We start from the raw sequence: 11,592 nt of genomic DNA on the forward strand, positions 1-11,592 counted from the left end.
GTCAAAGACATTAAGGCAGGGATTCCGCAAGGAAGCGTCTTAGGACCAATACTATACACACTATACACGGCCAACATACCAACAACTACCAATAACAAAATACTGACATTCGCGGACGACACAGCTGTACTAGTCAGGCACACTAACCCTGTAACAGCAGTCACAATATTACAAAAACATATCACATCACACCACATCACATTCACACTGCGAAAACAGATACCACCAAACATCTTCCTGAACGGCACACAAATAATACAAACTAGGCAAGTCAAATACCTACGACCCCACATAGATACACAATTCACATGGAAACAGCATATCAAATCAATAATAGACAAAATACAGACAGCAAGGAGATAAATGCATTGGCTAACAAGTCGAACATCCAAATTAAGCACAGAAAACAAATTAAAAATATACAAAACAATCATAAAACCAATCTAGACGTACGGAATTCCACTATGGGGAACAGCAGCAATGAGCCATATAAGCAAAATTGAAACAATGCAAGCTAAAATTCTTAGAACTATAGTAAACGCCCCATGGAACGTTAGAAACGAGGACATTCGGAAAGACCTGGGAATACCAACGGTCAAGGAGGAGATTAGCAGACTTGCAAGAAGGTACAGAGAAAGAATAGCAACGCACCCGAACCGGCTGGCAACGGAAACGATCAACACAACAAGCATTGAAAGAAGATTAGAAAGGAAATGCCCAACAGACCTGACAAAGGATATAACATAGCAAACACGAAGATGGTACCCGGCTGGGGGTAGCCACCCACATGCTATATTTTTATTTATATTTTTTCTTTTTTACTCACCAAGATATAATATTTTATCAAATGTCCTTCTGGATAAATTGTAAAAAACTCAAATAAATAAATAAAAAAAAAAAACGCAGAAAAATTCGTTTGGACTGGTTGCGTTAAGGTTACGTTAAGGTTCGATATTTCGATTTTATTACGCCATTGCCAATCAATGGGTCAATCCTGGCTAAAGGATCGCCGCGAACCAATCGCTGGCCCTTTCTCCAAATTGAACCTCTGTGCAAAGATTCGGGCTCGCAACTCTCATCAGAATAACGCCAATCGCCATCGGAATGTCGCAAACTGTCGTTGGAATTGGGCAAATTGTCGTCCAAGAATCATTATCACAGCGGAGAAAGAAAACACGCATGATACGCCTAAGTGATCATTTCGATCTCACTTATCGTACACGGATAGAAAGAAGACAGATGTACTGGTTAACTAGTCCAAATTCTAAACTCAGCATAGAAAACAAATTAAAAATTTACAAAACGATAACAAACCAATGTGGACGTACAAAATACCACTATGAGGGACAGCAGCAATGAGACACATAAATAAACTAGAGTCGCTACAATCAAAAGTACTCAGAACAATAGTTAACGTCTCAAGGTATGTCAGAAGCGAAGATATACGCAAAGATCTAAAAATACCAACTGTCAAAGAAAAAATCAGCAAATACGCAAAAAGATACAAGGAAAGATTGGCAACACATTCAAACCAGCTAGCTGCTGAAACGAGCAAAACCGATATGAAAAAAAGACTAAGAAGAAAACATTCCACTGACCTCGTTAAAAAAATAAAATAGACAAACTGGAAAGTGGTATCTCGTTGGGGCTAGCCATCCACATGTTATTTAGTAATAAAGTTAGACAAATTTACCAAATGTCCAAAAAAATAAAAAACAAACTTGTCGCACACGCATGGCATCAGAGTTCAGACTTATCAAACTGTATTCTCGTCTCTTGCTCCAAGTAAAGTTTGTATGGTCATTGTCTGTAAATATACTTTTAAAAGTGCGGTTGTGTCGTATCATTCTCACACGATATTCGACAGTTCTCACACGCGACTATCACAACTAGCGCGGTAGCGACTTGTCCCCGCGTATACAAGAATATTAAAACTTCCAAAAATAATAATTCTATATATAAAACAATATTTTATTTATTATTTTACACACAATTGTTATATCTACAAATGTGGTTACAATAACAATACAATCTTTCTCATTTACAATATTATCTTTGACAATAAAAAAATAGAAAAAAATGGCTTTGTATTTGGTAATTGCTGTGGAAATTTGTTTTACTCTAAAACTGAATAATTTTGACTTGGTTGAATAAAAAATACATAATGTTTAACAAATAAAACGTTCGATTCTTCTGAAATATATTTCATAATTAATTTTTTATTTTATTATAACGGTAACAAAGATGAAAAAACAAGTGATCAAGAACGAAAGAATAGAAAATAAAGAACAGATAAATAACTAGAAATCACGCTCAGGATTTTGGATTCTTCAGTTCACAGACGAACGACACATCTGCTATTTTTGTTAAATTGGAATTTCCCACACTACATAAGGTTTATAATTTGGACCGCGTCGAGAGGTCAGTTGGCATTCTAAACACTCGACGGATCCTCTCAACAATAAACCACGTGGTATAAATAAAACCTTGATATGACCATCATGCTTTCCTTAGATTTTGCTGCGCCATGCTAATGCCATTTTCCCCCGATTATTAGTTGATTGAGATATTCTTTATCCCATATGCCCCACCAGTGTTGTCTCGGTGGTTGTATTTTTTACCACGCGGACAATCGTCCTGTCTTGTCAAATCCGAAGATAATGGGATCAATGGCCTGAACTTCAAACTCGCCTCAATTTCTATCACGTTAGTGGATAATTCTTGGTATGCGAATAATGTGTTTCCTACTATGAGAATCACGATGTGTTTGAGTGACTTAGCGGTGGCTTCCTATAGTCCGCCTAAGAGTGGTGAGCGAGGTAGGATGAAGTGCCAATTTATGCAATTGTTTAAAAAATAGTTTCGTGATTGTAGTTGCCAGTTGAATCGCGTGTGGTATGTATTGTGTAGGGTGTTTTCTTTTACTCACTTAGATATAATACTTTACTCACTTAGATATAATACTTTACCAAATGTCCTTCTGGACAAATTGTAAAAATAAAAACTCAATAAAAAAAAAAAGAAAGAAAAAAATATTTATGGCATGGGTTCCTGATGTCTAATCAATCTCAAATTTGGGACACATTATTTTCTTACCAGATATCATAATTTATCAGGGTAAATTTCAACAAATTTCGGAAAAAGCTTTTGTCCCTTATAACTAAGTACTATCCTAGTGTATATCCATGGAAGCTAGTCGGTTTTCGTCAGCCAAACACATAATTACTACCATCTAGGAGGAAGCTTGAAATACTAATACTTTCTGAAAAGGTGAATGTAATCGCGCCTTCGTATGAAACATCTATATGTTGAATTTTCCTTTGTTAAACATCTTTTACCCGGAGATTTTAATAAGTCGAAGCCTCTGTAACTCAAAGATTTCAACTCTTCCCTTGAGATTCGAGTTACCGAAATTCGGTTGTATTCATATTGGACCTTAGACCTGCCGCGACCGCGCTTCTGAAAGTCGCGAATGTTATAGTTATACTTGCAGGATGCCGAGGTATAGATAACTCAGAGACACTCGAGCTCACGATGCTCCGTAGTACGTGGAAAGTGATAAACTACTAGAGATGTGAAAAGGGAAAAGTCTACTGGTGGGCCTTCGTGAGGTGTTGAAAAAATTTCTCACGAAGCGATCTCGTGCTAGCTCGAGCTAGCACTTGAAATTGGCTTCAGTAACGTACAGAATCAATTTTTTAAGCGACTGGACCAGTTTAGCCTGCCAATGAAAACGGTTCCATATAAATGCATTGAATCAAATGTCTTTAGATTGGGTTTGCTTGTCAATGAATTTCCAGCTTTAGGGTCTTCTAGAAGAACCTGGCCGCGGAGTAAGGAGACTGATGGATCCTCTGGCAAGAGGACTGACAATGACAGCGAGTCAAAAAACTCATTACTTACTCCAAAACATTCACGAAATTGAGATCACCGAAGATCGATATACGTACAATATTTTCTCCATAATTGATCGAAAATCGGGACTCCTCGGTGATGGATTACATATCGTGTACAGGACTCGATTGTATGTAATGGATACAACATTTTGCTGAATTTAGAGAAAGACAGCACGAGTGAAAGAGAAAGGATTCTGAGAATCGACTGAATGAAAAGAAACATATCGGTTGGACGATGTTAATGCAACAACGGAACTTTTTTATTTTCTACCCTTATTGAATAAAACTTTTACTAATGTAATCCTGGAGGTTCTGATTAGGACAAGGACCAAACGCGATATAATTTGGAACATATTTGCTTATTTAGTGATATTAACTTATTTTCTTTCGTCTATTATATGTACGTGTAAATGTGATTTAAATTACATCGTGTTTGGTCTCATTTTAACCAGAATAATCTCATAAATACGGTAGTAAAATTTTAATTTATAAAAATTCAGAAATAAAAAGATTTTATTATTGTCTCATAGATAATTAGTATTTTTCATGGACGATTGAATTTGGATCAGATTACGCTACTTAGCCCCTTGGGGATGACAACCGATCAAGTATTGGAAACAGTGGCCATCAGTTGTAGAGAAAATGCTGTATTATCTAATATGTACTAAAATATAGTATAATACAACATTTAAGATGATAATAATTAATATTATTTGATGTTAACAATAAGTAACAAGATAACAGACATATGCAGCTAAAATTTAGACAATACAACTCAGAATAAAGAAGGCGTTAACTCCAAATACAAGCATGGTATACTCATAATGGCCATCAAAAGTCTCTGCCTACATAAAATATCACATAATATTGCTTTATTATATCGTTGAAATAACGAAATTTAAAAAAAATACAAACTGGCTCATTTTAGAAAGGCTTTATTTAGAAAGAATTGTATAGAAGTATTAGATTATTGTATAATAAATATCAGATTTCAATGAGTTTTCGTTTAAATCATTTTAAGATCAAGATATACATTAATTTAGATAATCATCTTCCTTTTATACTGTTTGTTTCTTATCTATTTTGCAGTCTATTATAACTTTCACTTTTCTTATTTTCTTAAATCAATTATGTTTTATTTGTCTTAAAGTGTGATATGCAGAAATGCAATTTTTGTATCATTAGTAACGCAAATTGGCCAAAGTAACAGAAAACATACATCTTGCATTTGGTCAAGGATGTATTACGTCGGAGATACTTCCTATTACTATTTATATTACATTACGGATACTTTGATTCAAAACATTTCGTAATAACATGATACGATGATATCTCCGATAATAATATTGACTAATGACCAATTTTAAATCTGATTATTCTAGAAATAACGATGAAAACCAGTTTATAAAATGCATAACAAACTGATAAATTCAAATTCTGCAATTCAAGATTATGAGTGCAACATTGAAGATAATGGAACTATTAACGCAAAAGGAACTATTGCAACAACGAAAACGCAAATTATAAAAAATTAGAATAACAGCGACGATTAAAGCCATGAAAAAGTACAAATGTGGATAAATAACGTTTTTTAATCTTAATATATCTAATAACATCTAATAAATAAAATACAGAACAGTACAAATAATGGATTTATACATTCTAAAATTAAAAGATTTACATTTCTAAGAAGCGTTTTAAACATTATGAAATTATAAGAAAAATAGGTAAAAGGAAGAAGAAGAAAAGAAGGGAAGAAAAGGATGAAATTATTGTAAAAGGTAAATTTTTCGAGAAAAATGTAGAATACATTGAATATATTATGTACATATTCGTTTTTATAATTGCGAAAAATATATTTATAATAAAAAAACATTGTTTATAACAAATACAGAAAAGATGGCATGTCATAAAAGTTTTATCATGTGAGATGTGACTACAATTGTATATTATGTCAAAAAAGCAGTTGTGCAGAAAAAATCGGTCAGCATTAAATTTCTAAACTTTCACAATAATGTTAAACGGTTTACTTTTTAAATACAATTTATATTTTTCAGAACTATTCTTCCAATGTATTTAATAGCTATCTTTATTATGTTAATCTGTTTCTGTTTCGTTGGAGTTAGATTCTTTTTTTCATTTTCTTAATACATAAAACTTCAGTTCCCACTATATATATATATATATATGTCGGGTTGACGTTGGGGCTTGGGTTATGGGCGTGTAAAGAATCTTCGCCTGGGTTATTCATCGTTGTTGCACAATCAAGATAGCGTTTATTATCACGGATACAGATGAAATAAGATCGACCAGTGATCGCGGTAACTAGACGCTAATGGCAATGACCTTAGGTTCGATATAGCGAATCCACGGTCCACAGGCTAACCCTTTGTTAAACTCAGAATAGAATTTTATACACAAAAGTAACGTTCGCTGTGACGCTCGGTATATTGCTCTCTAGACGATGTGGAACTCTCCAAGGAGATCACAAGAATAATTGACTGATGGAAACTTTCCTCTCCTTACGATTGCGTTCGCTTTGTTGAACGTTGGCCCGGAATACCAACAAAACTGCAGCCACCGTTGCTAGGCAGATCCGCGTAGCTGCGACATTGCTCCTGCCCGGGGTTTGATTGTTAACACAACGTGTGTCTCATAATATTGGCACTTTTCTGTTAGGTGGAACGTTCATCCCGTGACCGTGGCTATGCTCGGCAACCGATTGTCGCCTCGAGCCTAAGCTCATTGTCTCAAGTTTCGAATGACTGTGTCTAGGTTATTTCGTGAATGCTATTGAGGGTTTTCCAAGCAATTCCAACGGGGGACCCCGTTTTCCTTTCATCTCCGACATATATATATATATATGTCCGTATACCTATTTACATATATATGCGCATATTAAAAGTAAGAAATATAATTTCATATAACTTTCTATACGAAACGATAAAATAATATATAAAGCGTTTTTAAAATGCCAAGATAACCCAAGAAAAAACTAATTTCTTTTCAATTCACTAATTACAAGGAATATTCAAATTACCTACTAACAGCCTACTAACTCAGCACGTTGTATGTACAGTGTACAGATGATTTAACAATCTTTTAAAATAAAATTAATTTTCAAATATATTAAACTATTTTTCATACAGCTAATATATATATTATTTTACCACATTATTATTCAACCACATTTATAATTACAGTTATTTTAAATGTATATAGTATATAAAATGATATAGCTTTATTTAATAAAATTTTATACAAATTATTAAATACATATCCTTTGTGGCAGTTAACAATGTAAAAATATAAAATAAAAATAATAAAATACATACAATATATTTAGTTAATTTTTATATTTATTAATACTACTCTTCTACTTGTATTACATATTATCTAATATCTGTGCTTATATCATTCTACATACACGCTTCGTTTTTACAAGCACAGTTTTCTACTTATCGTCTACGTTCGGAAGATTTACAACAAACAGTTTGTCGTTTCAACCGCAAGATTGCGATAGCTGCAAAGCCAAGGCATTCGTTGATCCAGTAGAAAATATATAAAGTGGAGTCTTGGAGAATTTCTGATTCCAGTTTAACCAAAGATCTTTTATGATCCATGTTATCCGAAGCTTTGAACTTTACTATAATTTTATTTTTTTTTTTAATTTTAACACGAAAAGTATGAAAGTGTAAACAGTCAAATATTGTGAAAGCAGTTAATCAAACTTTCAACCGATTAAATAATTAATTAAACTTAAATATCAAGTTGTCAAAAAGGTTCTTTCATTTTATAACAATATGAATCATACATAATTCAATAAAACAATATAAAATAAAAGATGTTATGTATCTGTTATTTCCTTATAAAACGAAAGAATCTTTTGGAACAATTTAATGCAGTTACAATATTAAATTATCACAATATTTTCTATGATTTTATTATGCAATTTCTGAACACTAATAGACCTTTCCATATTATCTGAGTTTTCGATCACCCGAGGTACACCCGGTCCATATTACCTCAAATAATCAACGTTCTATTGTACTACTAGACATGACGTCAGAAACACTTTTGCCGTGACTAAATGTATCGATGAATCTTATCAACATACTAAAAGTAACAAGAAAATAGGAGGAAAAGGATACGCCAAAAACACGTGTAACGCTTATTGTTAATACCACGATTATGTAAAAGTATAGCTGATGAAATCTTTACACGATTACGTAGAATTATATATAAAGATTTAATGTACTTCGCGATTGAGACATTATATGATTCGGCGTACTGTTTATCGTTCGATAACCCACGATTCTAAAAGACAAACTGCAAGATCATTCATTTCACAACTTTCTCAATATTCAAAATTGAAATTAAACATATCAATGTTACGTGAATGTTTCATCATTATATGCTTGTATAGACATTCATGCATACATTAGAAAATCAAGACTAATAGAAAATATTCTTCATACGTACTAATTGCAAGTAAAGAATTACAGTAATTTTATCTTCGCCGAATGTAAGAAAATTAAAACTTAATAAACATTTGATTCAACTTAAAATATTTTAAGTATTTAATTCGCTATTGACATTGCGAAAATAAAAACATTACATACCTTTCTCTGTTCATACCTTTTAATCGACTAACACATGTGAAAGCTTATTTTTTTAAAGTAAATGTGAAAGAGAAATATTAAATACTAACTCTGGGAGAAACCTTCATTTCTGAAAAACACACTTTTCGATAAATTTCGTGTAAAAAAAAGTGTAATTTTACTTGTTTCGCAATTTGAATATCAGAGATAATTCTGAGAAATAATACGAAGTATCCTAATTACAGAGAAGAACATAACGTAGTTATGTATAATAATATTTACCAACATATTCGCATTGTAGAACTATTCAAGAAACCTAACCCTAACCTTAATCTTAACCCTAATAGGAACTTGTAACTTTTTACTAGAAAGAGCGATTTTTCTTTTTACAAGAAAATTCAATATAGTAGTCAAAATAATATTGTACAAAGGAAAGCCAGTAAAATTAGTAGTTATGCATTGTTCGACATAAGTAACATGACATTTAAACGATTTTTTCGAAACGTCAAATGTCGGAATCGATCAAAATGGGAAGAAAAAGCAGGAACTGTCGAATGAACAAACAGCTTCTCATCTCCCGAGTGTTTACAAAACGTGGACCGAGTTAAAACGAAAGAGTGGAGGAAAGAAAGGGTATCTAACGAAGACACAAAAAAGCGATAAGGGAAAATCAATATTGGTGGATGGTGGACAGCCCTTTGTCCCTTGCTCGACGAATACAGAGGACAAGCTAAACCAGGGTAAAGGCTCCTTTAATATTTAGGAGGCTCCTCATCTATTTCGAGCAGCTGGCCCCTCGTTGAGCATCGATCGCATAGTCGGCTTTTTCCGTATAAAAGACATTAGAATACATATATAGAGAGTGGCTGATTGATACACGCCAATAAGAGAGCAGAAGCAGCAATGAAAGAAATAAAGAAAGAGGTAGAGAGAAGCAGCAAAGATGTTAGAGGAAAGGAGGAAAAGTGAGGAAAGAGACAGAGTCTACGTATATCTCTTGTGAACGAGGCGAGGAGTGACGGGACCGAAGGGTTGCAGGGTCAAGGTTAAGGCGAACCACTCTTTCCTTTCTCTGTCATTCTCCTTCTCTCGCCGTTTCTATTATCCTCTCAGTGTTCACGATATTCTCAGTGTCATACACTTACACGAGTCAGTGTCAAGGGTCACTGAACTTCTGATTCGGGTCAGCTCTGTTACCGCCTTTGCGCGTGAATACTCTAACTTTCCTGCTGATCGTAAATAATATGAATGATAGCGCGTCAGTTTCCCCGTTTTTGTTGGAGGGATTACATTCTTTAAATTTAAGCGAACGAGAATATGTTAAATTCGTTGAATGATAGCCAATATAGATATATAGCTGACAATGAGAGTATATTATATATACAGAGACTCGCGAAAGTATTTTAACACTTACGAAGCATCTTTATAAATACATTACTCGATAATCGCCAATGATAATGATCAGAAAAACAAGAACCTGATAAATAGGTACACTTCTTGATTTTTTTTCTTAATACCACTGTACGTATAATTAAAAGAAATATTTTAATACAAAGTAACTAAAAATGGAAAGAACCCGTTGGATCAAAAAATATAGTTAATGAAGTTTTGTAGAAGCCAAAAGTTTGACTCTTAAGACAAACAAAATCTTGATAATTCAATTGAATATTATGACAAATTATTTACAAATACTTTTAGAATTGTGAAGAAATATACGTGGAAAAATACGTGTTTAACTCTAAAATCAACTAAACAGGTAATTTGGGTAACGCTAAATTGAAAATAATTGACAATATAATGAATGTGAAAACTGCTTCCTTATGAAAATTGTAAACTATAATGATGTAATATTCTTTTCCTGCGGCCTTTATGTGTGTTATCATATTATATCTGTAAAATGTTGAACTTTCGTGAAACACACGACTGTCGTCAATGGATGACATAAGATTTTCGTCGAATGTAATTTTAGATACGAGAATCGCTCATTGACCATTTTGTTTTATGATTATTTTACTATACGAATAATTATAATTTCGCAAATGTTTCTGCTGCACCTATCCTTTTTTTACAAAATAAATATTTTTACTTGTATGTTAGATTCTGAGCGGTTACCGCGTTATCTGATAGAAAGAAGGGAAACAAAGACAGGTATCTATTGGTCAGGTTTAGATATGGAAATGAGAGTAAAGGAGAGGGAGCAGCGCTAAAGAGAGATGGAAGATAAGATGTGTGGAATTTATGAGAGAGGAAGAAACGATAGCGTAGCTATTAGGAAGATGCGGAAGTATGAAGGCATGTCAGGAAGGAATATCAAAGATTCTCTGGATTATGTGAGCAGAAGGCTAGAGGAAATGGAAATGATCGTGTGTAAAAAGGAGAAGAAGGAAAGAAGAGTCAGGGAGGGAGCGACTAGTAGTTATGGCCGTTGGAATAACAGAAGGATAATTATATAATAACTTAATGTTTAGTAGAGTAACCTAATATAATCGAACTTCGATAACTCAAACCTCTATAACTCGAAAACCTCTATAAGACTAAAATTTTGTTCATTCCCGCTACAACACCTCTAGAAGTAGAAATAAAACTTATTTTAACTCAAATTATTTGTCATATATCCAGATGCATTATTTTACTTCTGTAACTCGAATTTAGCCAGATCTCTATAATTCGAACTCCTATTGCCACTGCTTTTGTAACTCGAAATGTATTTATAGTTACGCTGTGCATCACAAGTAGAGATGGCGCGAACTGCTACTTGTGCATCACGAATGACTGCATCACATTCATTTTCAATCATGATGATTTTTCAGAGTGATTTGTGATTTTTCGTGCTCGTCTCTGATTGGTGGAGAGCATAACTGTTCTTCTCAAGCATCACATAACCTATATATTAACGATATATTTTTATATTAAAAATATTAAGATTTTGAAATCGAGAGGAATAATTAACATTTTACTTTTTAAGAAACTGCTATAAGATTATTCAACTTTATCCAATATTAAAAGCGAAAAGTATTTCAACTTTCTGTTCTTTATCTTATTGTTATTGAAAAATTTATGTTATATGAAGAAGACGTAATTTCAAATTAACATTA

This window comes from Bombus fervidus, chromosome 4, assembly GCF_041682495.2.
Source record: "Bombus fervidus isolate BK054 chromosome 4, iyBomFerv1, whole genome shotgun sequence".
NCBI lineage: Eukaryota > Metazoa > Arthropoda > Insecta > Hymenoptera > Apidae > Bombus > Bombus fervidus.